This window comes from Anguilla anguilla, chromosome 6 (assembly GCF_013347855.1).
Source record: "Anguilla anguilla isolate fAngAng1 chromosome 6, fAngAng1.pri, whole genome shotgun sequence".
Classification (NCBI taxonomy): Eukaryota; Metazoa; Chordata; class Actinopteri; order Anguilliformes; family Anguillidae; genus Anguilla; species Anguilla anguilla.
Genome location: NC_049206.1, coordinates 53,334,254 through 53,356,535, shown reverse-complemented (window position 1 = coordinate 53,356,535; position 22,282 = coordinate 53,334,254). Strand labels below are relative to the sequence as shown.

The 22,282-nt window shown below is 38.4% G+C and overlaps 1 long non-coding RNA gene across 1 annotated transcript in view; it reads right to left on the bottom strand.

The window, feature by feature from the left end:
* LOC118230543 overlaps positions 1-22,282 on the bottom strand; it is a 125,215-nt gene that overhangs the window by 33,414 nt on the left and 69,519 nt on the right. Inside the window, exon 3 of the long non-coding RNA XR_004765869.1 lies at positions 8,371-8,484. This is a non-coding gene — a long non-coding RNA (uncharacterized LOC118230543). The remainder of the gene's footprint in view (positions 1-8,370; positions 8,485-22,282) is intronic.

Here is a 22,282-nt window from a genome sequence, read left to right as displayed (position 1 = left end):
TACCAATGCAAAAAAATATATTTGAGGCCTTAAAAAAAAATGTTTTCCCTGAAAAAAAATGTATATATTCCATAGCTTGTTATGGTCATAGGTACCTATACTAGTATATACAAAATTTTTGGCTCGTCCAAAATCGAAAAAGAACCAATGTCCCAACCTTTCTTTAACCTGCTGAACACAGCCGTGAACTTGCCTCGACCCTCAGACTTATCGTTTTCATAACCCTAACCCTAAGTTGAGCCCTAAAACGTAATTGAAGCCATAGGAACTTCTGAAAACATGTGATTACTCATTTAAAATTGTGGAAAAACTAAGTCAAGACTGTGAATTCCATAGTACCAATGCTAAAAAATATATTTGAGGCCTTAAAAAAAAAAATGTTTTCCCAGAAAAAATATGTATATATTCCATAGCTTGTTATGGTCATAGGTACCTATACTAGTATATACAAAATTTTTGGCTCGTCCAAAATCGAAAAAGAACCAATGTCCCAACCATTCTTTAACCTGCTGAACACAGCCGTGAACTTGCCTCGAACCTCAGACTTATCGTTTTCATAACCCTAACCCTAAGTTGAGCCCTAAAACGTAATTGAAGCCATAGGAACTTCTGAAAACATGTGATTACTCATTTAAAATTGTGGAAAAACTAAGTCAAGACTGTGAATTCCATAGTACAAATGCAAAAATATATATTTGAGGCCTTAAAAAAAAATGTTTTCCCTGAAAAAAAATGTATATATTCCATAGCTTGTTATGGTCATAGGTACCTATACTAGTATATACAAAATTTTTGGCTCGTCCAAAATCGAAAAAGAACCAATGTCCCAACCTTTCTTTAACCGAAACCCTGGCTATAAACCTAACCCTAACCCTAGCTGTAACCCTAACCCTTGCTGTAACCCTAACGCTAACCCTAGCTGTAGATCTAACCCTAACCATAGCTCTAACCCTAACCCTAACCATACCTGTAACCCTTAGCCTAGCTGTAACTGTAACCCTACCCCTAACCCTAGCTGTAACCGAAACCCTAACCCTAACCCTAACCCGAGCTGTAACCCTAACTAACCCTAACCCTAGCTGTAACCCTTACCCTTACTCTAGCTGTAACCCTAACCCTAACCCTAGCTGTAACCCTAACTGTAACCCTAATGGTATCTGTAAACCTAACCTTAACCCTAGCTGTAAACCTAGTCCTAACCCTAGCCATAACCCAAGCCCTAACCCTAGCTGTAACCCTAACCCTAAACCTAGCTGTAACCGTAACCCTAGCCACCTAGAACACCCTAGCAACCGCATACAACACCCTAGCAACACCCTAGCAACTGCCTAGATCTCCATATCAACTACCTAGCAACACCCTAGCAACCGCCTACAACTCCATAGCAACCACCTAGCTACACCCTAGCAACAACCAAGAACTCCATAGCAACCATCTAGCAACACCCTAGCAACCACCTAGAACTCCATAGCAACCACCTAGCAACACCCTAGCAACCACCTAGAATACCCTAGGAACCACCTAGAACACCTTAGCAACCGCCTAGAACTCCATAGCAACCACCTAGCAACGCCCTAGCTGCCACCTAGGATACCATAGCAACCACGTAAAACACCTTAGCAACTATATGCATCGCAAATTGCCTCGTTGCCATGATATTATAGCACATACACAATACTCTGTTTCTGCTCATACTACAGACACTGCTCACTCTGTTCAGCACAAAGTCAACTTTGCATTGGCGGCAACCACACTTCACAATATCTGCAGGAATTGTCTAGTTGCCATGAATTGTTTGTTATAGGTTTAGATTAGCTGCTCGGTCATTTATTTTAGTAATCGTTTATCTTACGTTGTGAATTTTCTTAATTGTATATTATAATCATGTTTGTTCGGGCACATCTGGCCGCACAGTGTTAAAAGAATTCAACCACCCCCTTTCTCACTAGAGGAATTAAATAAATCACAGTTGTAGGGTTCTCCATGCTGACATTCAACGAGTAAGGAAACCGATATTTCAAAAGCACTCAGCTGAAATGACAAGGTAGACTTGCGTAAGCCAGCTTCATTGCAAACAAATGCCCCTTTTTTATGTTTTTACCATTAGTCACAATAACTTCTCCATTCTCGTGATATACATATTTCAAATAAACTTATTCCAATTTTTTACCCCGATTGCAAGTCATTGGTCATTGCTAAGTCACTTGCTGTAACACCACAGGGGCCAAGCAGCTAGAGTGTATGCAATCATCTATGGCAGTCAGTGGTGAGCTAGGCCTTGTTTTACCCAACAGGGACCACCCAGTTCAACAGTAGATCAAGCGCTGTCTGAAGGAGAGTCTAAAGAAAATTGAGTAGCCTGTGGAACATTTGGATGCATTGGGCACTATAACAACATTCTTTGTGCAAAGGCATCAACACTGGTATTTAAATGGTCTGTACTCTAAAATTCAATTGATAAAAAAAATATTATGTAACATGTAACATGTACAGTGCATAAATAGCACCCCTGGGGGTTCTATCATAAATAACCCTTTAAAATGGCTTTATATCAAAGCCTTAGAAATGCTGCATATGACGCACGCAACCAAACTCTGTTTCTGTCCAAGTTAATTTGCAGCACATCATAGACCATTATTATTTGCATCATAGTGCACAGGAGCCAAAGCTCATACAAATGATCAACCTTAGACTTAATAGTGCTGTATACATAAACATTTGTTATCATTTGAAATGAGTCTCATTACTTCAGTATGTTCAATTTGAATCCATCGTGTGGTTTGACATCCCAAGAAGACATCCCAGTACAGTGGTAATGTATCTGGCATGGTATCTGGTAATTGTATGTGGCTGGTTTAATCGCAAATGCGGAATGTACACAGAGAGTAATGTGCCTGGAAATAAAATGTACAAGCTTTACTCAGAAAATGAATTAAACAGCATCTGTCTTTCTTTGGTTTACAGGTTATGCTGAGATGGCTAACACAGATGGCTGAAGAGTCATGGTTGAGCATTTAGGTTACAGGGGGATTACACTAACTATTTGTAAATTTGTTGGATACCCATATGAGTCTTCTGCAGTAACTTCATCCCTTGGTTACTTGGATCCTGGGATTAGCATACCAGATTATGGTTTGGAAATCTGATCACGCTTAAAATGGTGTTTGCTGCCATTTGAGAGCATTGAACTGTACAGTTAAACCATAAATGTGGTATTACAGCAATGCTATATTTCCTGTTAAACTAATGAATGAGGTTGATTAGTATTTCCTGAATAGCCATGAGAATGCCTTATATTACTAGTTAAGCATATGTTTGTCCCTTCGAAGAAAGCTTGAGCCTGAAGACATGATTTAAGGAAGAGGGTAGCAGCATGCGTATGTTTTCTTAAGATAATTGCCTCATTTGGATTTGTTGCCACATTTATATGGTTATTGCCCAGTAATTAGAAGGCAGTAATTAAAAATAATTAAGCTTAAACTATAAAGGATTTGATCTAGCCATTACTAAATATTCTTGAAATAGCCCACCAAAATTGACAGATGACCCCCACACATTGCAATAAATTAAATTATGCAAAAGTTATTGTCATAAATCCGGGGCATAAATCATTCAGGCCCCAATGGGATTTAAGTAAATATGAAATGCAGTGTGCATTCCATTTAAACATGCACTGTATGTGACCCCCCTCTGACAGTGAGAAACTTTTACACATTAAGAAACTACAGAACTTTCATATTTTTCACTTCTGACCACCATGTGCTTGAATTGACATGAAACAGTAATGCATTTAATATTCAGCAGAGCCACAGTGTCCACTGCCACGTGAATCATGAGCTCTTTCATGGTACCGTTTCTGTAAGTGTGTTAATAGCCAGAGCTGCATCATCATCTGTTGCTGTGCGGCTAAAACGGTTCTGTTTAGTCCCAGAAACCCTGCATAACTGTTTCCTTACAGCGCCAGGGTTTAGAAGAGTGCAAGAGGTGTGAATATCATGTGACCCAGAGGTGGATGGGGGGGAGGTGGGGGTGGGGGGGGATTGCTGAAATACACTTTGGGACTGAGTCTGTTTAAGATTGACTTCCCTTTTAAATATCCTGTCAAATACTACAGAACGTTTTTTTTTTTTTTTTGACGAGGGTGCGGCATGACGAGACTAAGAATGCATACTGCCAGCATCCATTAATAATCTGAGTAATTATTTGAAATGTATATCTTTAATAACATGGCTGTGCGCCCTGACAGGAACGCTAGCTAACATTCCCCCGCGGAGGTCGCTAGCACCGAGCACACATTCGACATGTTGCCCTTAATTAAAAACTTCATACGATCAACAGTGTCCCAGGAGGCCTGCTGCTCCTGCTTTCATTTCCATCGAAAATGCATTGAAAGTAGATTATAACAAAGCCATTAGCCAGTTTGCAGCTGATACAGCCTCCGTCGAGATTGAATAATGCAGGAGATAATTAATTTATATTATAGCCTGTTGACTGCAAGGTTTCGACGTCCGTAGACGCTGGCATGGGGCTGCTCAAACAGTGGATTTCCATATGTTTTAAAGAGAAAATAGTGCATTCAGGTTTCAGTGTTTATCAGTGCCATTGTTTATATGGCATGCAGTTGTATGACGAGTGGGAATTGGTCCCACAAATTCAAATCTTCTATGAAATTATTTTGAGTGTGATCTGCCATGTAGTGGCATTGTTCGAACACTGATAACCCATTCCAGTAACATTGTGAGAACATTTGGTTCGCTGGTTTCTATTTATCAAGTAGCAGAATCTTCTCCATTCCTGATAAATTGTTCAGTCTTTTTCCAATCTTTTTTTGCGCAACAGCCAAAGTTCAAGCTGAGTGTAGGCTTCAACATCAATTTACCGAAGAGGATGATTAATCGTTCTGTACGTAAGAATCATTGTTAGAATTACAGGGCCGATGGTCACATGGATCTGTGTGGTATTTTGGTAAGGGAGACCATATATTGAACTTCAAAAAAAAGAAGACGCAGGTGGGTGGGCTTCAGGAACAGAATACTACTCTATCTGTCTATATACAGTCTATGGAATCCACATAGCATATCTTTACATTTTTTGGAATTTCAGAAATCCCACCGGCATGGATTTTCTTTGGTTCCAAAAAGAAGAAATGTCTGGGAAAAAGAGGACGTGTGGTCAGCCTAGATTTGGCCAATCACAAGTCTTTCCACCCATGCCAGCAACACCCTTAAGCCATCCCTGGTTTCTAATTCTGTGTTTCTTTTTAACCCTGACAGACTGACCGCATGTTGGCTGGCAAAAGAGAGTTCTGGACATCCCCTGCGGGATCATACAGTGTGTTTACCTTTGTTATGTAGCCCAAAGGCACACTCTATACTATAAAGAATGCAAGGTTTGCTAATTAACCTGGTTCCCTGAACGAATGACAGGCTTTTCAATCCAAATTTGCACGTTTGAAGAAATTTGCAGATCTGTGAGTGCAGTCCTTTGCGGAATGGACAATTACACATGTGCACTCAAGGTTACATAGAACAAGGGCCAGGCTATTTAGAGAAGTAACAAACAAGCATCGTTCTTGGTATTTACCTGATGGAGTGAAATTGAGATCAAAAGATGAATATGAAACAAAAGTACAGACAATCAGCTTTTATTTCATGGTATTTGCTTGAGTATGTTTTATCATTTCCATCAAGCATGATACATTTCTGTGCTGAGCAAACATGACCACACTGGGCATAAACAGGAAAGCAATATGAAGGAATAAACTGACAATGGAACAAATTATATCGAGTGGGTGATAAAATATTTTAGTGTACTGTCGATTGAATGACTGTAGCTGTTATTATTTTTCAAAAACTGTCTGGTCTATAAGCATACACACACGCACACAGACGTGCATGGAGTAATAACTAATTATTTTTTATTTTAAATCCTAAATTAAAAGCTTTTACGATTGTAAAATCAAGTAAATCCAAGTTTGTCTTTTTGTTAAAATCCTTTCATGAGAACGCTGCAGGGGGACTGACTGGGACATCAAAGCACGCACCGGATGTTGTAAAAACGGACGACTCTGTTCCCTGCACCGGCTTGGTTAGTTAATTCATGAAAATGAAAGGGGGATCATTGAATGGGCCTCGGCATAAACGGAACAGCAATAAAGAGCGTCCAATAAGCATTTTCAGCAGATCAGCATGTGCCTGGGCTAGCAGAGCGTCCCCCCCCCCCCCTCCCCTCCCCTCCCCGCCATCTGAGCAGGAGCTGCCGCAGGAGTTCTGGACCGATATCATCAACGTAACCACGGCAGCCAAGCCAAGCCGAGCCGAGCCGAAGAGCGGAGCCACGAGGTGGCCGTCAGACCAGCGGGGCGGCTACAGAGATTATAGCGTTCGCATCGAGCGAAGGGACACCGACGCCACTCCATTTCACGGGATCAACTGCATTAGGACATCAGGCTCACGTACGCTTTATGGACTAAACTATATGATTACGCTGTCTTCTGGGCTGCAATTATATACACTGTGATTAAAACACTAATGTATAAATATGATCAAAATATCACAGTGATAATATATATATATATATATATATATATATATATATATGCATATATTTATTTTCCTTTGCTATTCTGCCAGTGAATTAATTCAAGTGATACATATCTGAAACTGCAGTGTAAGCACCTTTATCCCACTAGATTAAGGCAATTAAAAGGATGACTGATTATGGATGGTTTTTTTCCTCTCTCTCATTGTTTTAATTTACGTTGTTTCACCAGCCTATCCATTTCACATGAACGCTCTCCTTTTAAGCAGACCAGGCCAGGAAGGATACGTAATCACGTTCGCTTCTGTCTATAGAACACAAATTAAAAATGACAAGTTTGGCCTTTCTCAGCACTGCCAAATCACACACAGGTTTTCATACAGTATTTCTAATGAGATGAAGGCATAATTCCTGTCCTTAAATATGTGCATAGTATTAATATGATTATATCTTGATCATTAAATTTGCATTAAATAATGTCTTGTGAGGGCTGCTTCCTCCATTCAATTTGTATTCAGCGGACCTTTTGAGGAAAAATACTGGAATTAATTAGAAGGGAGTGCCATTGCTGCAAGAAAGTTTGTGGGCATGAAATAAATCTTTAAACCTACTCGGTTCTTTTCGAAGTCCTTGATTTAGTATGCTCATGAGATCACCACGAATGGTTATTATGCTGTGTGTTAATTCTACATGACGTTCTAGGAAACCATGTTTGAATATTTAGAGCATTTTTAAAAAAAAATGCCATGGCAGTATGTTTACACAAAATGGTTTGAGAAATATCCTTTATCTTACGATCAAGGCAAAAAACAAAACAACACAGGAAACTGAAAAGCCAACATCCAACCCCTTACCTCCTTCAGTTTTGCCAGCTGTCCTCTTTAGAATGGGAAAGTGCTGATTGCATCGGAAGGTGACCTTGAGCCAAGAGAATCACTTCAGCTTCATGTATTATAAAAACTGATTTATTATTATTTTTTAAATTATTATAAAAAGTGACTTCATATTTGATTCCGTGCTTTAGCACACACCCTCCACATGTACTGCCGTTCCTTGAATCCACATTTACAATACAGTTGATTATACGCGGCTGAGAGTGTGATGGCGAATTAAGATATAATTTAAATAACTGTACCATGGTGAGTTTGGACGTGGTGAGCATAGCGCAAAGAAGAACATGACTGCGGTGGAGAATCTGTGGAAAGCTTTGAGGACTTGTCGATTTGTTCGTCATTAGGAAGTGCAATTAAGGGGGCAGGAGCAATGAGGCATGTTTCATGGAGGACCCTAGGACAAACGGTGCTAATGTGGGCTTGCCAGTTCAATTCCATGATGCAACTGAGCCAGCAACCCTATACTGCAAATAATCCTTTGCTGCTAACACTGCAGTGGAATCTGACAAAACATTTTATTTTATCAACCAATACATGCCTTTGTAAAATGGCTCATATTTTTTTTAAAAAGCTGCTCTATTTCAATAAAAAAATATGGATTTTCATAACCATGTGGATTGCACACAGTAAAATGTCTTGTCAATTCAACTCTTGAAAGATAACATTTGGTCCCACTCTGGATCTGTTGAGAGTTGAATGAACACTGTTAGAGTTGAATTAACACCAGACATTTCACTGTGAAGGTACAGCCTGAGTCCATATATGGACTCAAGCATCATAAGATATGTTTATTATGTATTTTTTTTTTTTTTTTTACTGAGAAAAGTTTTTACTTTTGAAAAATGCTATATGCGAATGACAGAGTTCTGCATTTACCACAGACACCTCGAACATTTGGCACACACACATGCATTCTGTTTCTGTTACACCTTTTTACCTGGCATCCTGTCCTCTTGCTCTTAACAGACTTTTGCAGTGCCGTCCCTTCCAATGCCCATTTCTCCAGCTTCTGAGTGTTGTTTTTTCGGTTATGTAACCGCCTTTAGTGCCCCTGCAAGAGAAAGGAATTATTTATCTGTTACTATGACAGCTCATATAATACAGTGTTGTAGAACCATCTAATACCACCCAGAATCACAATGAGTGATATACTGTGAAAATATATATGGACAAGTAGATATCACTTATATCAATAAGACGCAATAATGTCATTAGCAGTAAATACTCCCCTCAGGGAACTCTATTGACACTTAGCTTGTATCTCAACAAGCTTTTGCATTTTTAATATGCAAAAATACCAAATTCATTAATTAAAACTTGCTAAATCTAGGCCTGTTGTTAAAAGTATTGATATCAAAATAAGACCAAGTATAAACATATCTTTTCTGAAGTGTCATTTTTCACCAGCAGACAGACTCTAGGTGCTATATAGGTATGGGGCATGCCCAAACAAAGCCTTAACTTGGCGGATGGCATGCCTGCCATCCCAATGGGCCTGAGCACCCCATGATTTAAATGAGAATTTGGAATAGGATGCCATTTGGCACCACACAATTTCTATCCTCTAAAAAAATGTATATATTTTTTAACTAATTATACTGAGAGTGTGCAGATAAAGCTGACTCCTAGACATCACTTCGAAATGTTGTCTGTTTGGACGTTTGCTGCAGCAGTGCTGTTATCTACATGCGGATGTGTCCACATGCCCAGGGCTGTTCCCCTTTGGTTAGGACACCCAAATTCAATTTACCTTACATGAGAGATTATATTATATTACGTTGGCAAGCTCCTAAGAAATCTTGAAGGGCTGGGCAGAGGCTACCATCAGATTACTTATCTTATTTCCTTGATAATTTATTTTGGGAGAGGCTGCCTGTGAGGTTGCACAGAGCAAGCTCTGTCACTATTAATAATTAGTCAGATGCTGTGTACTTACATGACCTTTAGCACCCCTCCCTCCTCCCTCCTTCCCCCTTCCACTCTCTTTCAGCTGCTGCTAAACATGGGTTGAATTATTTTCACAGTCTACTTTCGACACAATTATATTTCGGCCATCAAAAAATAATTGCTATTACTTCAATTACTGTTTCTCAAGACTTGCAAGTACCAAGTAGTAAAGCAGTCGCAATGACCATTGCACAAAGTAAAATGCTCAGTTTTAATTAAGCTCTAACAATGTTAATTCAACTCTTAGCAGAAACATTTGGTCCCGCTCTGGAATGTGGGGCCAAATGCTATCTGTTAAGAGTCGAATTAACACTGTTGGAGTTGAATTAACACTGGACTATTTACTGTGCATCAAGCGAAACCTCGTGTCAAATACATTTTGCAATATTATGCATGACGAATGTACTGTTTTTGAACATACACATAATTGCAGCTCCATGTCAACTTACATTTAGAATCAAATGAAAGAACTGATAAATGGAGTCAACTTATTTATGCATGACAAAAAAGGCCTGACAGGAAGGCAGTTTCCTACAAAAAAAGAGCCAGTAAATCCAGGGAGTTCCCTGCCTTAACCAGCTAATTTGCTCAAAAACATCCTCCACTACTAGTCCTGCTGTGCCGCAAGAATTATACAGAACAAAGTGAAATGGCTCTTTAATGTCTTTATTCCCACTGAATGGTGTGCAAATACATTACATCCCGTTTTTTAAAATTAGGTTCATGCTCATGGGCTACCAAAAGGGATATACTTTGAATGTCCTGTCACTGTGCAGCACTATGAAGTCTTTCATTTTTCACACCAAAGAATAGCAAAGGAAATAAATTGAAAGAAAAATCCTTGTGCAAATAATGGCGACAATTATCCAGTTTAATCAAACACTTTACACTCTGTGGTAATTGATTCATTTATTCAAATCAGCTGTTAGCCTTTCAACCATGAAATTACAAGGCTGAGAAAGTGTCAGGCCTGTGATATATTCACCCAGTTTTCCCATTTACGACAGCAGTATAAACAATGTGATTTGCTTAATTTGGAATAAGTAATAATACTCTGCGATGTTCATGATGTGATGCCATTTCTTTAAATAAAATGGCTATGTGTCAAGGTTACCACATTTTTTGTTGCATGTTTTAAGAAAAACGCACATGGAAGGAGATTGATTTGTAACATATTAAAATATTATTTAGAACTCCCAACAGGGTTCTTTGTACAGTAATTAAGCACTGGAAAATAGTATTATTTAGTATGTTTTATAGCTGCGGAGGTGGGGTGTTGAGGGGGAAGTGGGCATCACAAATTTGCAGGTATTGCAAATTACTATGTCATGCTGACAGGACAGCATGATATTTATTTATTTATTTTGTCAAGAATGATCAGCATTGATCACTGGTAGTGAACCAGAAATAGGCGAGTGAACATTATGACTTATACAAGTTATCTTGTGCACAGCAAGCATAGCCAATAAATTATTTTTAACCCTGTCATCATCAAACAAATAAAACCCCCCTTTTCATTATCACACAAACAACCAAGTGTTGGCAGGGGTGGGGGGGGGGGGTGTTTATGTGAGTACGGGGGTGGGGGGGGCGGGGGCTTATTAACAAAATCAAGAAACACTGCAGGGAGATGCAACATGGCACCATATTTCTTTAATCACAGTTGAATCACAACGCACCTCGTGATTCAGTGGTGGTCACTGCTTCTAAGTGGCTGGCAAAGTGAGTGTCAGGGGAAAAAAAAAAAACAAGTCCAGGAATTAATCATTTACTCATCCAGCACTATGTTTGGAGCACAAATTAGGCAATTTAGCTAATATAACTCCATAATTTACAGCTATAGCACCCTGTAACCTATTGCTCTTAGCATGAACATTTTCGTTTTCTCCTAAATGCTGTTTCATAACCAGTGGTAGAGCCTGTGAGGTTTAAATAGGGCACTAATGAGAACGTTGCCTGCAGATTTACTATCTCCGGCTGACTGGAAAACATGGCCTGTAATTTCTGACGGATTGCATGGAATGGAGCCAGCCAGAAATGCAGTGTTGTACTCATGACTGTTTTTCCTAGCCTTAAACTCAAATTCAAAATCATGGTGGGCTGTGATGCATGTTTTTGCAGTCACTATTCTAATTAGTTAATACACTGATGATGGAAATCTTTGCTATCATGAAAATAACGATAAAAAATATTTTTTTTTATTATATGTTCCAGCTAACCACTTTTTAATTTCAAAGTCACCTCTGTACTCTGTTTTAAAACACTTCAGGCTTTACAGTTCTGCTTCCTCATGCAGAATATCCTTCAGAAATATCAGCAGTGGTGGAAAAATACCATCCAACATTGCACTGGTCCCACAGATCTGAACAAACGAAAATTCAGTTACAGCCCCACCTGCACCCTCCCGTACCTTATATACACAAATCAATGTGTGTGGGTGTGTGTGTCTGTGTGTGTTTTTATGTGGACTTATTTGGTCAGTATTCATTTATATATTTCTGTATGATCACAGACATATTATCCTTATTTACTTTCTTCATCAAATTTTTTTTTTAAGTGATGCAAATACACATGAATCTAACCACAGGGATATGAATGGAATTTTATCTGTTAAAGGATTTTAAAATAACAAACTAAATGGTGCTACTGTTCTCAAATAAAGAGTCTTGCTTGGTAGGTGTCTACTGTTTCAACGGTTGCTGTCGAGCCATCTGTTCCTTGTTGAAGTCTACCTTTGAAGTGTAAAGCACGTGAAACAACCCTAACCTGAATCTTAAAAATTAAATAGTTAATTTGGTGGAAGATACAAATCAACCCTCGTCACTTCAATCTCTCTTAAAACTTAAACAGGAGGATATCTTAACAGATGCTGTGAGAGGTAGAGACAAAGCTGGGATAATTAAACTTTAAATATACCATTATACTGACGTTTTCACTATCAGATTCTGATACAAAAAGACTGCAAGAAAGAACCAGGAACTAGGAGCAGTAAAGCTGGCAGGGTTCCTGGTCCAATTTCAACTGCATTTCCTTTCACAGAGTCATGGCAGCCTGTTTCCTTTGCCTCCCCACCACCAGCAGCCAATTAGGGGAGACAGGTTTCAAATTCCTGCAACATGATGGTCTCCATGAAGATATATCTCTCCTTGAGTAGAAAACAGTGTGAATTATTTATCTTTGATTTGTCCTAAAATAAGGCAGCAAAAAATATGTCCTCATGGCCTGCTAGTACTAGACTGTCTCTAAACAGTGGCAGGCCCCCGTGTTGCGGGTACAAACACAGCTGGCAGACGCGTGGCATAAACAACTCATGCAGGACAAGGAAGGAATGCCCAAATTACATTCGGTAATTTAAGGGTGCCAGTGCACATGGGGCATAACTCACATGCTGGCAATTAAAAACTGCAATGAGACAGATACGTGGCAAAGATGTGGCTATGCACTGGCCAAATAGGAAGCTTTTCACTGTGAATTAATGTTTAGGGCTGTACCAAAGTCTGTTGTTATTTTACCACATATGTTGGTGCAACGCATATTTATTGTTATTAATGTAATAATAATGGGGCGGCAGTGTTGTATAATGGGTAAAGAGCAGGCCTTGTAACTTAAAGATCACAGGTTTGATTCCCAGGTGGGACACTGCCGTTGTACCCTTGAGCAAGGAACTTAACCTGCATTGCTTCAGTACATATCCAACTGTATAAATGGATGCAATGTAAATGCTATTATAAAAATTGCGCAAGTTTCTAAATGTCAGTCATCATCATTACTGGCCTTTCAAATGCTTCAGAATTCCTTAAAGTCAAACTCTGTATTTAAATGTTCAATTGAAAATATATGCTGAATATTATTGATTATAACACAATGTCATTACCTTTTATAAAATGTTAATGTCAGTGATAAGCCTTTCACTGCACTGGGTATGGTTTTTTAATTCAAAAAGGTCCTTAGAATATTGAATGGGTAGCACTGGCAATTACAGACTTTCAATGCAAGAGATCTCTATTGCATGCACCACAAATCTGCCCAAGCATTTAAAACATATTGAGCCTGTTAAATTTCCATTTAATAACACAACATGGCTCTGACTACCGATGATTGAAAGCTTGCTGTTTCACAGTTGTAGGTACATTACATTACATTACTTTACAACCACTTAACAGATGCTCTTACCCAGAGCACCTTATGAAAGTGGAGAACATCAATGCTTGTCTCAGATGAAAAGTGGGTAACTTCAGTGTTATTCTCTTTTCACCGACTGTAATGTATGCTGGCTGCACTGAATCGAAAGCATCACAGACAGCATCAGAGAACTGTGATCTATGCATATAGATCAATGCATCACAGCATCCCGAACATGTTTTTGCAATTGCCTCCTCACAGATACTTATTACACGGTGGTCTCGCCGATAAGCTGTAGAGCGGATGGAGTTCTCAGGAGTTTTACACGCGTTATGATTAAAAATGGCAAACATACGTGTTACGCGGTATTTTACATCAAAACCGCCGGGACGTTTCTATAATGGATCCCCTTAGGGTTCACACAAATGGCACTGCTGAGTGATGCAACTGCCTCAAAGCAACAAGTAACAAGAGAGACGAGGCAGAGAGGCTTCAAGAGTTGCTAAACGCGACAGAAGCGATGGATCTACAAAAACCGCTCGTCCAGGGACGTGGAGCTCGTTCCTTTGTTCGCTCTCTCCGTCCTGCTTAAATACGAGAACTTAAATCACAGATTTATGCATAAATCACAGCCCTCAGATGCTGTCTGATGTTCTTGGTTCTCTACAGCCAACACATATTGCAGACTGAAAAGTGGAAGCGTTTGTAAAACTAAAATAGCTTTGTGTTATTTTTTATGTACTGCACGTAAGGGTCTCAGAATCTACACAAGGGGAATATCTCAGTGTGATTATGAATCCTGATTCTCTATATGAATGTGTAACACTGCATTACACTTGTCTTAGTATTATGTCTACAGGACGGCATAAATTTGATTTAATTATTGGTATCTGAAGACTAGGGAACCCAGAAAATGAACGATTCGGTCCCTATTACACTCAGCACAACCAGTAAGAAAGGATGGAAATAACAGGACACTACTTAATGGTAGTTAGTGAGTGATCTTTCTGCATCTCTCCTTGAAAGACAGCATATGAGACACAAGGAAGGAACTTGGCTGGGTACTTTGAACCTCCACAATGCACTCAGCCTATTCCTCTCTTCCCACATTTTGCCTCAAAATCCTTTTCACTCGTAAAAATTTGATAACTTAACACTGATGTCTGAGTTCATCCCTGACAGTAGAACCACCCAATTTAAACCTCCAATTACCCCTTCCCTCTCAGTAGAGTACAATCAATGCCATGCAATGAAACAAATGCAATTCCCCCATGTGTTGGTAATAAGCCGCGTATTAAATGTGGTATAGAACAAATCAATTTGCTATGCGATTTGACCGGTCCCACAGTGAACCTGGTTATGCTACACAATGTTTGCTGGGGCCTAAAATGAGTCCAGCTGTAAGATGGTCAATTGAAAAACGAAAAGGAAACTGCACTGAGCAACTGTAAGGTATCAATCAAATGTGTGCTAGCTGCCAAATAGGAATTCACTGTACATGCCAAAAGCAATGTTCTCTCATTTGCAGCGGTTGGACTCCTTCTGGGATGGCATTGTGATAAAACACTATATATATATATATATATATATATATATATATATATATATATATATAGCTGTGCTGATTTCTAAGCTGACTTTCCTCAGACATGTGAATTAGTTTTGGTTTGCCTGAGACCCCTGGGAATCTTTATAAAAACCCAGGTCTTAGGAATACAGAACGTCAGAATTGTCAGGGTTATTGCCTTTGGTACATAGGGTAAAGAATCAATGACAATTTTGTATGATGTTTTCTTCTCAAATGCGTTTGTTTTAGCTTTCAAACAAATGTGCTTTTCATCTTTTTCTTTTTCTTCTTCTTCTTTTTATCCTTCTTCTTTGTCTACTCCTAAATAATATTATTATACATGTTTGATTGCATTACACAGAATTACATTAACTTGGTAATAATGTTTCACTTTCGATCACTTGTGTGTGTGCGTGTGTGCGTATGGGTTAAGACACATTAGGTTATAGCAAATGTGACAGGAGTGGAATTGCTTGAATCTAAAGCTGGTACCTCACATTTATTCTATTTATGTACAAATAAGAAGGTCAGTTGGGAGACAATACTTTGTCATACATGACAAAACATGACACCTCACAGAGGATGTTACAGTACGCCTGGTACTGTTTCCCCCCGCAAACATGCTGAGCTCAGGACCGGCTGCAAAGTGTACTGCAAAGACCACGCATGGCATTTTACCTGAGGACGTATTACCATTATAGCATCTGATGTAATCATTATGTAAGACGTGTAATGGCCCATTTTTACGTCTAATCCCAATGCTTCAAGTTATACTATGGTTTCGCGAAGAAAAGGATTAAAAAGCACAATGCCACATAAAAATGAAAAAGAAGGAACAAGCCATGAAAGGAAACCTGGAAAGAAGTAGTCTCTTTAAATAGTATATCCTTTAAATAATTTAAGTGTTAGCGATGGTAGCTTGCCCTCAGGGCCTGAAAGGTATGTGGAGCATGCTCTGAGACCAGACGAGAGGAAGAGGAAAAAAACGTTTTTTTTTCCAAAGATTTTATTCATAGTTCATGTCTACACTTTCACGGCCAATGACCCTGTTCAAGATGGAAACAAAAATTATGCAAAAAAGTAAGCTTCTTGGTGTGGTTATAGACTGTACTATACTGAAAATCAGTGATCATACCTTTGCTTTGTGGTAAAGCCACATGTTACCCGCAATGGATGCAACTATAATTCTGTTAACTTACAAATAAAATTAAATTATGATAGTCATTCTGTAAGATGTGAATTAAGTATGGTTATTAGTCACATAACATCCCTAGGGAAATTAAGCTGATGATTGAGGCCACTTTCATAACAGATTCATGTGATCTTTGTTATTTAACGACTTTTCCCCAATTTGTTCTTTGTCTTCTCTTGTTTGAAATACCCATTGCGACTGTAGGATCATCCTGTCACCACTACGGTGGCTGTCAGTTCTGGAGGGCATACACCTAAGTGAGCCAAGCCAATTGGCAGTTGTACTTATCTCTGCAGTCCACCCACTGAGCTGTGCAGTTACTGCCATGTACGGCTATGTGACTTCAACAGACAGATCACAGACACCTGATTGGCCGGAGCTGTCCTTACAGGGTGATGATAGGGTGAATGCACTGTCAGTTGAAACCCTCCCTCCCTGGGCAATTATGCAACACCACATGTAACCTCCAGGCCACAGCCAGCACTGGCACAGTCAAAGGCCTGTGTATAATTGCCACGAGCACTTCAACAAAGTATTTAGCTTGTTTGCCACTTGTAACTGCTTTCAAGCAGCAAAGTATTTTCAAAGTCAAACTGTGAACTGTGACTAGTTTTTTTGTTGTTGTTAATGTGCGATATTCTGCATTTCCAACAGTCTGTTGTTCATTTGGATAGATTGAAAACAAATGCAATTTTACTCACTAGGAACTTGATAAATTGATAAGTGTAAGAGTAGTATTTGTGCTCTGGGGCTTGTGCACAGCTAAGAAAGCAAGAATGCATTAGTATGGCCCTCATACAATTTATGATTAGAGAGTGGTGCATAGTTCAGTACTGTGTACCAAGGATCGGGGGAGGGTTTCAATCATCGTGAAGGCTACCTGTATGTGTCATTGTGCACAAGCAAACCCCTCCTGCTAAAATAGCATATTTTATGCTTTATATTGAAACTACTATTATATTACATATATAATTTATATTAATTATAACATCAGTTTAACAATTCAAACATTTGCCTGCAAAAGTTTTACAATATTATGTACATTATGTACAAATTCCCTCTTTCAATGAGAGTCTTTCTATAAATAACTAACTCTGAACTGAAACAAATCCTGACTTCTTCAACTCCACTGAGGATTGAACTTTACTTTCTCTGATCTAAATCCAAACATAGCCTGATATGCAATTTCCTCGCAATTAGGCCACTTGCAGTGCCGTACGTTTCACATGAAAACGGTGATGAAGTTGTATGTCATGCCAGTGCATTTTGGGTATTTTTCTGTAGTTCTGCCTGTTGCTTTGTTGCAATCCATATTTGAAAAATTAGTGGAAACACACATTGACTATGCTTGAGAGGGGTAAAACACAGCAGTTGATAAATTCACAAATTGTATGTGTGACTTGTGAATACATATACATGTACATTATAGAAACAAAAGAAGTCTTTACTTAATCTGCACACTCTTGCCCAGGGTAACATTTATCTCAGATTTTACTGGTGATGGAGAACATAACCTCATGAACTGGAGCTACCATGGCTGGAGTAACCATGTGCCCTAAATCTCTGTTTTTTTTGAAGGAATTAAAAAATAAATAAAATTCACGAGATCTGTATTGCACATAGAGGATACCTAAATGCACTGGCAGTGAGTGCTAGAACATGTGGTTTTTATTTTTCATTAAAATTTTTATTTGCCATGCGAGCGTTGCTTTTTCCAGCCAGAGCACACCCATGTCTGGAGACCCTGGACTTTGATATCCCTGTCCTTAAAATTGCAATGCCCATTTCCATCAACCTTATGGTAATCGCCCCATTGCTTTTCAAGGATAAATATTCCATATTTTTACCCAGCATCGGCTATCCCTGGTATGAGATCCAGAAATATGCAAAATATCCATGATCTCATCCACACTTTCATGTCTGCAAATCCTTACACCATAAATGGGGAGTTACAATTACTCATGTGACTGAGGTGATTTCAAAAAATTTAAGCAATGCATTTTCACAGAATGATGGAAATGAGAACATTCACTTTTTTATGAATAAATAGTTTAGAGGAAACATGGCCAAATATTTGTTGCATAATGAAGGCCTACACTGCAAATTATTTCTGTAGTTTACACATCAAAATGACTGTATAATGATTCAATCCTTACTGTAGAACTTGTATGCAGTGTGCAGCTGAAGATCTGCAAAGCATTCTGGTCAAAATTTGATGGCAAGTGAAATGTACAATAAATAGATTTTTGCTGTAAATCTTAATTCAGTAACAGGCCTGTGTGACTTCCAAAGTTTTCCAGGCACACAAAGGCTATGTAACGTTGCTGTCCTTAAAATTTGGGCTATTTTCAACACTGATTGTGTTTTCCAAAGTTTCTGTCATCAATTCAATCAATATTTAGCAATGTGGCTCACATTTAATTATTGTAATGATAATAAAATAAATAAATAAATAAATAAACTGAATTGCAATTGTTGAAAAAAAGATCATAATTTCACATATAGACCAATGAATCCTAATTCAATAATCCAAATTTGTAGTACATCTAAGTACTATCATAATTATAACAGTAAACATTACAGCAACTTAGAAGGTAATGGCCACCAGAAAGTAACTGTACATCCCAATTTCAGTGTAGTTTTGCTAAATCATTTTTAAAAAATAGTTTGCTTTAGTCCTGGGGGATTAGCTGATAAGGGATCCAGCCAGCCTGCAACATACAGTTACTTCAGTACTATTATGCTTCAGATCTCAATTTTGGCCTCATTGTTACACAAGTCACACATAATACCATAATTACATTGCATGTGATATGCTGTTTAATAAGCAAAGTATCACAGGAAAATGTTCACTAGTTAAATTGCAATAATTTATAACAGCTGCATTTATGCAAAACAATGTACAGTATGGCGATACAGAAAACATGTGTGGCTTTGTCCAAACAACAGAATTAATTTAATTCTGAGATTGACTCAGCATCTTAAATTTGGACTTTTAAGATAATATGACAGTTGAGACTAGGCTTGATACAATCCAATAAATAGTTTACTGCTACCCCGAGATTGTGGCAATAAATAAAATGTTCTGAAGTTTCATCTGACACACGGGCACATTTTTTGACAAATGCCTTCACAAAATGACATCACAGAACAATAATAATTCCCCTATGAACAAATGAATGTGTCCCAGAAATTGAGATGTATAGGAACACTTTACAGAGACCTTCCACTTGAACCAGGAAGCATATGGGCACTGGTAATGACAATTTATCACATCCCTTGTTCTGTGAATACAAACTTTCTTAAAAGCAATTTAATTTTTTTTTTTTGTCGTACTTTTTGTTTGTTTTATTGTACGCTAAAAGAACATAGATGAGATGTCAAGGGAGATGCCACTCCCGTGACATCTCATCCATCACAATCCTTTTAACTGAGGACCTGCCGGATTGTTTATTTAAGCAAAGCATTGTGGGTATTACTTACAAAAAAGGTATCTCCAGTCGGGCATGTTGTAGTGCTTATGCAACAGATGACCTTTACACCAGATGGTAGTTTTAATTAGACACTATTAGCTTGCTGTTTTCTGGAGCTAATTTATATGTGTGTGCTCTCTAATTATTCCTGTCTTCTTCCAACCAGACTTTTATTTTGATTTGGTGCCAAAAGAATGTAGACCTAAACTCACATTGAAGTGATGTCTTTTAAAAGAGAAATGTTGAAGAGGTCATGTTTTTAGTTCGCAATTTCATCAAGAGCATGCATTGCTATGAAAAATTCCAAATAACTAGCCTAATCTTTTTTAAAAAGAAAATGAATATTAGTACGTCAATTTTCTTATATATTAATCCAGAAAATAGTCATTTACATTTGCCATTTTACTCTAATCTATCTATTATACATTTATTTCCATGTATCAAGCACTGGCCAATGACTGTCACCCATACATTATTATTTTTTAAACTCGTATAACTACAGTTTTCATTTCTAATTTAAAATGATAACAATTAGACAGCAAAGAACACGAATGGTGGAAACCCCCCTTAACTGGCTCTGCAAATGTATTCAGATTAAATAAACTTTTTATTTTCTGATTTTAGTAGCTAATCTGTTTGTCCCAAAATAATTTTTTTGGGGGCCAGAACCAAAAAAAAGGGTTAATGTAGATTGATGAATGAAGTTCCATTTCTGCCACATTAAAGCTACCATTAACTGGCTGGCATGCGAGAAGCTAAAATAGAGGGAAAAATACAACTATGAGCACTCAAGTTCATTCTTTACATCATACTGGCTGGCTCACCGGTTTGTCAAGCATAGGCATACCAGAGTACCATGAGAAATGTGTAGTTCGTCCCTCCCCCCAATAATCAATAAATCCTAGAGCCAGATCTCCTCTTTTTGGGTCAGCTGCATTCAGGTCTCACTGAAAGGGTGACCCACCCCAGATTCACATCACTTCATTTTCAATAAAGACTGTCTCTGTTCAGCCAGCTTTTCCAGGTCGCATTTCAGCATACAGCTTTTCTGAGTGAGCAGGTCACAGTGCTACACAATAAAATGTTCAGTGTTAAATGAACTCTTACAGAGTACATAAACTACACGCGGTCCCAATTGGACTCATATGTGCTCTGTTAGAGTTGAATTAACAGGGGCCCATTTACTGTGCAGAAGCCAAACACTCAGTATTTTATTTGATTAAAAATCAAACAAAAAGAATAGTTAATACCATACCATAGTCTGTGGAGACTATGTGGAGTAGAATGCCAAATATATTAATGATATATTTATCATGTGAAAAAGCCACATATGACCAGAAATATGACCAGCACCCCCGCACCAAAAGCCTTTCCCCAACCATTTAAGTACCCACATCCATTATTTTAGTAATGTTGCTGAATTTAATAAATGGTCTGCTACTTGTTGCAAACATGAAATTCTGTCTACAGCCACCAAAATGGTAGATTGGACTGTCTGATTGCATTACATATTATATAAGGAGTATTACAAATTACCTAGAGCTGGAGCTCCAAGGTTTCTACTAGCGTCTGTGGGAGGACACATTCTTTGCTCTGATTCTTCCAGAGTTTTGGATTCCAAACATCGGTCAAGGTAATCACCATGACCTATTTTGTAGTGTACACAGTTGGTGTCTGAAAAAAATGATCTCTTTTTTCAAATATAAGAGCCACGGTGGAGAAGCAAGCAGACATGCAGTACATGCACAAACATATTAGCCTATGAAATGTGTCAAATCAATCAACCTTTCACTAGAGCAGGCTCCCAAAACGTAAGAGCAGCGTAAAGATGTCAGTCCCAAAAAATATTGCACATAAAATTAAAAAAGAAAAGCATTACAAATTAATCTTTAAGACAAACATAAATGAAAACAAAAATCAATATTCAGATGGCATTGCAGACATGACACCTCTTTTTATTGCAGAATCTTTTCTTATCAGCAAGTATCAGCTAGCTGGGGTGGGGGGGATGGGGGGGGGGGGTTGGGTTGTTAGGGGGGAGATGTAGCAGACAGCAGTTCTCTTGTAAATTCTTGGCCTTGACTACAGTCTTGCTAAATTCCAAACATATTAGCACGAGGCCTTGGTGCTGCCTGCTGGTTCACACTGCCGAAGTGTTCCCTGGGTCTTACGCTCCTTTAGGACCTTGTAAGGAATTATGCAAAACGCACCCTGTCTTGACTTGCTCATACCAATAGCGGGGGGTGGGGGGGGGGGGTGCGGGAGAACGTGTGTGGAAAATAGTCTGCTAGTCAATTAGGTGTCACGTTGCCACATTTCGAAAGTATGCTTAACTCCATCTGCCTCAAAGATGCATTAAAATACAATGATTCATTGTTCTTTCCAATAATTGGTGTTACATTGAAGAGACTGATTATAACACTTCAACATTCAAAAACTTTTGTCTTTAAAAATAGCCAGAGCATTCGAGATGCTGTTATGAAGAAATATGTTTGGGGTTTTTATACAATGTTAATATTGCAATGTTATTATTTTGCACTCAGCTGTA